Source organism: Rhipicephalus microplus, chromosome 1 (genome assembly GCF_043290135.1).
Source record: "Rhipicephalus microplus isolate Deutch F79 chromosome 1, USDA_Rmic, whole genome shotgun sequence".
Taxonomy (NCBI): domain Eukaryota; kingdom Metazoa; phylum Arthropoda; class Arachnida; order Ixodida; family Ixodidae; genus Rhipicephalus; species Rhipicephalus microplus.
This window is the reverse complement of record NC_134700.1, coordinates 44,641,588-44,648,365: the sequence shown is the minus strand read 5'-3', so window position 1 is coordinate 44,648,365 and position 6,778 is coordinate 44,641,588. Positions and strand designations below refer to the sequence as shown.

Genomic DNA, 6,778 nt, shown 5'->3' with positions numbered 1-6,778 from the left:
TTAGTTTTCTTGACATGCAGTGCTAACGCTTTCCCGAACAGGAGCTGGGAAACACTTATAAAATATGTCACTTTGATTTTAAAGTTGTCACCTTTCAGCAAACGCGTCAGTCAGTGAAGAACTTTATTATACGGTCCTGAGGAGTTTAAGCTTTAAGCCACCAGGGTGTCCACGAGGGACTCCAGATATTTTTTATGGGGGGAAGGGGGGGGGGCACCGTCTTTATTTCTGGAAGAGCACCCCTTTGAAATAGTCATTTTTCTCTCTCTGTGCTATGGCGAACAAAATTCGGAGGGGAGGGGCAGCACGGGCTCAATGTGCCACCTCCTGGCTATGCCCATGCCTCCCAGCATGTGCAAAGCAGCTCCACCACCATCATAGTGTTATGCCGTTTCGAAATAGCTCAGTAGGTTTGTGAAATCTGCGTCCAGCATGCAGCCTAAATTGCAGAAATCACTTTTTGGGGGTGCTGGACAGCTGTTCACTCATCATGAACCACGTGTGACTGACAGCAAAGGACAGCAGGTGCATCTTTCACGAGTTGCACTTTGCCCGTGACGTCACGGGAAGACTTTACACGTCACAGCAAAGCCTACCTTTGATACCGAAACCAAAATAAGTTTTAATGTGGTGGTATTAAAAATATATTCAATGTATTCTCAGGCACCCCAGCATTCTTTTTAGTGTTGTCGACACCCGTGTTTTCATTTATAGTGTAATGTGTAAACTGTATAGTAACGTTACATTGAACTTATGCATAGTGTTTTGAGAGAGAACATACCTTTGGACTCTCTCCAACATTTTTTCGCATCAAAGGGCAGCCATGCCCTGCACGCTCGTCTATATCCAAGATGAACACCTCATTCTAGCTTGTATTGAAGCCCTTGAATGAAGAAGCTGGTGTTGCATACATAATTCTAAGAAAATTGTTAGTGTGTTTATTGTTACTTTGATCAGAGGACATATATGTTTCCTTCTTGAGGTTGAATAAACATTCTGGATTTACTGACTTGAATTCTGGATGTGGTCAACCTTGTATGTTTGCTCAAACGGGGCAGTACGGTGGTTAAAAACATAAATTAAGGCAGGTTTGCACTAGTGGTTTCAAGAAGCCTGAAGAAAGAGGGGAAGTCTGCCTTGTTTCTCTTGAGCTATCTTTTTGCCTGTTCTCTTTCTTTTTAGTTTTTTTTCTGTCTTTATTGCTCCTCTAATTATCTATTTCCCTTGCCCTTTCTACCTTTCTTCTTTTTCCATCTCTTTCTAATTCTCGCTTGCTACCTCTTTTCTAATTGTACGCCAAGCGACGACCACACAGGCCCCTAAAGTGCTCCACACCTAAAAACACCTTCAGCGTGCACTATTTCGTGCTATCATGTACAGCAGCACTAACGCCACGCATGCTAATTTTATGGTCACACATGTAAGTCTATGCATATTACGTACGCTTGAACATTACATGTCAATTTATTTCCAAGCTCTTTCTAGATTTTACATGCCAGAATAAATTTAGCATTATAAAAGTCATCTTAAGGGGTTTTAGAAGACAGAAAGTTCGGCGATGCATTTGATGTTGTGAGCACGTATAGGCGACATCATTTGCAACGTCTGGTTTTTGTCTAAGGGAGAAGTGTATGCGACGTTAATAATACGTCAGCTCTCTATACTGTAAAGATGGTACATTATGGGGATGTTAATTAGATGTTATCGATAGACATAGACGTATGGATCTTATTTCTACGTTGCCAGGATATCGGTGGTTCACTGGGACCTGCGAGGAGTGCGGAGAAGGCGTGATGCAACACTGGACCTCCGACGTTCTAACCAGCAACACACAGTTTGAACAACCAGAAAGCAGCACTTGTGAGAGCGCCGTCGGTGGAGAGGCAGTTAGAAGAGCTCTTGTACAATACTACAAACAGAGGAAAGAGAATTAAGGAGGCACTGACATCACCTACTTTTGTAGTACTGTTTTCTTTATTTCCTTAATATTATTTATCAACACAAGGGTGTTAGTTAAGCGTACCAAAAGGTGTACCTATTGCATCAAACATTTTTTCTTGAAGCTTCAAGTGGCACTCTCTCAGCTCCATTTCTTCAGCGTGCGCAGCTCTGAGGAGGTGGTGCCACGCCTCCTTTTAGTTGCATTGCGCCGTAGCTGGGATGTGGAACGAACAGCCGATGGTTCCTCTTCAGCTGCTTCGGGCGGTGGATCTTAAGAGATTCCCGTGCTTTCGCTTACTTCAGGGCTACTATGTTCATTGTTCTGGCGACCACTGCACACCATACCGCTGATGAGCTGCGTAAAAAGAAAAAGAAAGCTGGGAAACAGCAATGACTTGCGCTGGCTGGTCAGAACTCAATAAAAATGTTTCTAGAAACAATGCTACTAAAACAGTATGTCTCGCACATTATTTCTGTTCATTTAAAAATATCTCGAATACGCACTTTCAATCTCTCACTCGCGAGCACGAGGGCCACATCAGCACACTTTTGTTGCCATGGAATTTCTAAACAAAAAAAGTATTTCACATACCTCTTCCACAGTGGTGCCTTCCTCTCCGCAGCTTGTCTTCTGCACGAGACTCGCGTCTTTTACCGGGAGGCATCCCAAGAAAGAATGAATTTTTCGGAAATAGGGTCAATTAACTGATCCTGAGCCAGTCGCCTGTCCCTTCTTCACGTAGTGTCTGCAAAAAGCATAAATGCATGCACAAAATGAAAGAGTAGGAAGTAATTGTAGCGTGTATACTGTAGTTTACATAAGGGGTTTGTGGTACGTTCGCCTGACCACATTTTTTACCCTTGAGCTGGGGAATATAGGCCCGTACTCTAACCTCCTGAGACCCAGAATTTAGGGTGATGTATTTTTGCTAAACTTTCAAAGGTGATTTTTCTTAGTGCTATAGGTGAGAAGTGTCGCGTAGTTTTTCAAACGATGATGTTAATTGCCCGCAGCACGTTGTGCATTATATCGGCACTCTTAGAGGACTGTTTTGGGAAACAGTAAGTAAGCCATAGTTGAGGTCAGAGACGGAGAAGGACATATCGCATTACATATATACTTCCATTTACTGCTTCAAAGCTGACACTACGAATACTAATGGTAATATTTTCTCGGCCATGGCATCGTAACCTACCAAGGAAAATAAGTGACGTCAAAATCTCTTAAATATAACTGCAGCGAAAAAAGTGCTCTTCTCTGAAGAGTTCCGAGAGAGCACATGAGCACACTGTCATTTTTTTGTTGTCATTGTGACCCAACACCCATTATGTTGTACATTGTCAGATTCGCTCCGCATGGAAAAAACTAACAATTTTTTTTCTCAAATATGGATTTCTGTGTGTGCTTGAACCTTTTACGAACAGAAACTAATGCTTAAATACACTTAAGACATCTAAAAATGAATATAAACTCATTCACTTCTTAGGCGGTAGCAGTAAAAGTTGTTCGTGCTCAGTCCCGTTATTTCGAGTGCTCCTGAGAAACGGGAAAGAAACCGACTGCGACAATATTCACTAGATCTTGGCACGGGTTCCACGAGCAGCTTAGAAAACACTTTTTCAGAAGGAGGCAAGTGCTATGAAAGCCGTGTTGTGCTGTGTTACCATTTGTTTATTATATTGACAAATTTCCCATTGCTGGGACTCAGAAGGCTGAATAGCACTGAACACTTCAATGACAAAAAATCAGCGAACACTATTTCTATAGAGGCTTTATCAGCAGTGTTATTCATGCAAAGAACGCAAGGACGTGAAAAACTGCGTGCCACTACAATGTAATTTCATAAATACACCATTTCACAGTGTATTTCGTGCACTTACCTGTATTGCTGCGTGAGATTTTTGATCTTGACTTTGATTTCTGATGGCCCCCGCTCGTAGCCGTCCAGTCTGAGCGAAGTGGCGATCTCGTTGCATATACCAGCGTTTCTCTTCTGGCACCTCAAGTCTCCCAGTCTTTCCTGCCAGCGGTCAATTAATGTGGAGGTCTCTTCTTTCAACCACGAAGTGGGCGTACGCTGCGACGTAGTCGATAGGTTTGCAACACTCATATTCGATTTGCTTCGAGCTGCTCGAACAGCTCCGATGGTGCGGGTTGAAGCAAGCGTGGAAGGCAACGGTCGACTGCTTGTCGTCTGCTTATCCCGTAAGCGTGTTTGACAACCGTATGCTGGAGAACGCGCGAGAGAGGGGAGACGCCCATGTCGTCTGCTACGGCGCTCATTGGTAGCGGCTACCACTAACGTCATTTCCGCGTTCAGTTAGAATTTGCTGTTTTTTTGCGGTGGCCGCGCCAGCAGCCACGGCCGCCGCGGACTCGCTGGTAGCGCCGGTACTGACAGCAGCTGTGTGTGGTGTATTTGGTGAATGCAATTGCATTTGGGTTGTTTCCGAACTACTGACACCTTAAGTAAACAGTCTCGGGCAAACTGCGTCGGGGGTGTACTGAGAGCAGCTGTGTGGTTTGGTGTGTTTTGTGAATCGGATTGCGTTTGGGTTGTTTCCGAACTACTGATACCATAAGTAAACAGTCTCGGGCAAATTGCTTAAACAGACTGCACACAAGACGTATTTGTTTGCCGCAGCGTCACTAGCATGAGGGCTCGCTTTTTCCCGTCGATACCGCAGCGTGTTCGTGACGGCTCTTAAGCACATGTCAAGTTTTATTCCGGTCGGCTCATTACGCTGGTGCAGGTACGGCCGTTTGTCAACGTTCATGTATTGACCAATATCGAGGGTACCGACGGTATTGCCTACACGATCGATGCGTATCGTTCGTAATTGCTAGTTTAAACTATGAAGTGCTCATAATACGCCCCAGCCTCTTTTTACCTGTAGCGAGAGCAGCGCAAAACGTGAAACAGTTGTTCAATAACTGAGCATGTCCTGTTTTAAAATAAACTGCCGAGTTACTTAACATTGCAGGGTCGGTTCGTAATGCCTGCCGCAGATTTGCGGACTTTGTGCAGCAGTCATTCTCCAAAATACCGCACGTGTATAACTTGCAGGTGACCGTGGGTTATATTTGAAGCAAAATCAGGGAGATATGAGGTAGTTGCAGAGCGAAACAAAAACTAGATTTGACAAGATGTGCGTGGCTTCCAACTATATCACTGTGATGTACTGACCAGCTTACTGCAATGACGAATAGAGAAAAAAAAAAGATACATCACAGGCAGATGGCGCAAAAAAAAAAACAGAATGTCGGTTATGGGTGGCTTTAGCTTTCAGTAAATTTCTGCAAGAGCATGGTTGTGTATGCGAGATGTTTTATTTGTATTACTTCCCAAGGCCTGAGGGCATCACAGGGGGAGTCGAAAATTCAATGCACACAAATAAAGTAATTAGTATTAGTAATTTCTAACTTCACAGTGTAAGCTATAAGGTTGCGGGCTTCAGGGAGGATCAGGTGTTCTATTATAAGTAAGCAAGAACTAATGGACAGAGAAAGCAAAAATCCTGTAAATAATGTCATCAGGTTCCTCCTGTCGCAGCATTTTTTTTTTATTTTTCATTGCAACCAACTCACTTTATTATTTCTACGCTTCCACAATAAGCCTTTGCTGTGAGTCACTCTTGCTGCCCTTATGTGGATGGCTTCAGACAGGCAACACGCATATTCACAATAGGTTCCTGGCAGTTTTTCTTAACTCTGGGACCAGCTAATGTGATATTTTTTGCAATATAGCTCTTCCATAACAGTTTTAATAAACTTGACATATATTCACTTGAACACGCTGCGCTCGAGTGTAAGCAGTGTTTTCAGAAACAGAATTAAAAAGTTCACCTTCATTATCGAACTGAACGGGGCCGGTTGGTACGTACATTACAAAATGTTGGATTTATACAAGTCGTACCGATCTGTTTAAAACTCGCAAGTACGACCATGAACTGAAAACTGCTCAAAACATGAACGGTAGCGTACGGCTGTTAGGTGCGGCCGTTAGAACGGGGATTAAAACTACAACTAGGGTGGTTAAAACTTAGGCATAATCTAAACACGCGTGGCGAAAAACGAGCTCCCCACGCTATGGAACCCCGTGTCCACGGCCGTGCGTCTCGCTCCAACGCGTGAATCTTGTCCGTCTACTACTCCTCGTAATGCCACGAGTGTGCAGATGCCGCCTGTCCGCGCAGTCAGCCCCGACACTGTTTACTTACGGCTTCTGTAGTTCGGCAACAACCTCAAACGACACAACGCAGCACCGCGATCACCCGCTCCTCACCGCGCGTGCGCGGTGCGGACAGAAGAGGACGTCAAGCATTACGCGGAAATGACGTTTGCAGAGGTGGTAGCCAATGAGCGCCGTAGCAGACGGCATGGGCGTCTCCCCTCTCTCGCAGGCGTCAAACACGCATCCCGTAACTACATGCTAACGAATGTTAAAATATGCAATATTTCAGATGTTTTCCCTATATAAACAGCTGAAAATTTGCTTTTTATAAAGATCTAGCTGTTTTAAAGTGTTTTTAATGAACTGTGCTGGATTTTTTTGTGCTTTCAACAAGCTCGGCCAGGAGATGAAGACGACAACAAAATCGCGATCTCTCGCGCATATCGCGAAGAGCGGATCGCGATAGTCTTGATCCCGATCCCGCCTGATCGTGATTGAATATGACAGTGTAGCAGCACCTAATCCCGATTGTGGTTAATCCGGATTCACATTGATCGCGATTAAAAGTGCCCGTGTGACACCAGTATTAGTGGATTCCATGATGCTGCTCAGAATAGGGCTGTTGGTCTCCTTGCTGGTAAGTCTGCTAAGCGCACCACGAG

General features: G+C 44.3%; 1 long non-coding RNA gene across 1 annotated transcript; it reads right to left on the bottom strand.

The window, feature by feature from the left end:
* Window positions 1–244: 244 nt before the first annotated feature.
* LOC119182899 (uncharacterized) lies at window positions 245–6,239 on the bottom strand. Its single transcript, XR_005111308.2, has 3 exons — window positions 3,823–6,239; window positions 2,534–2,687; window positions 245–2,296 (listed from the first exon to the last, which is right to left on the bottom strand). It is a non-coding gene; the product is annotated as an uncharacterized LOC119182899 (long non-coding RNA).
* Between the last annotated feature and the right edge of the window lie 539 nt (window positions 6,240–6,778).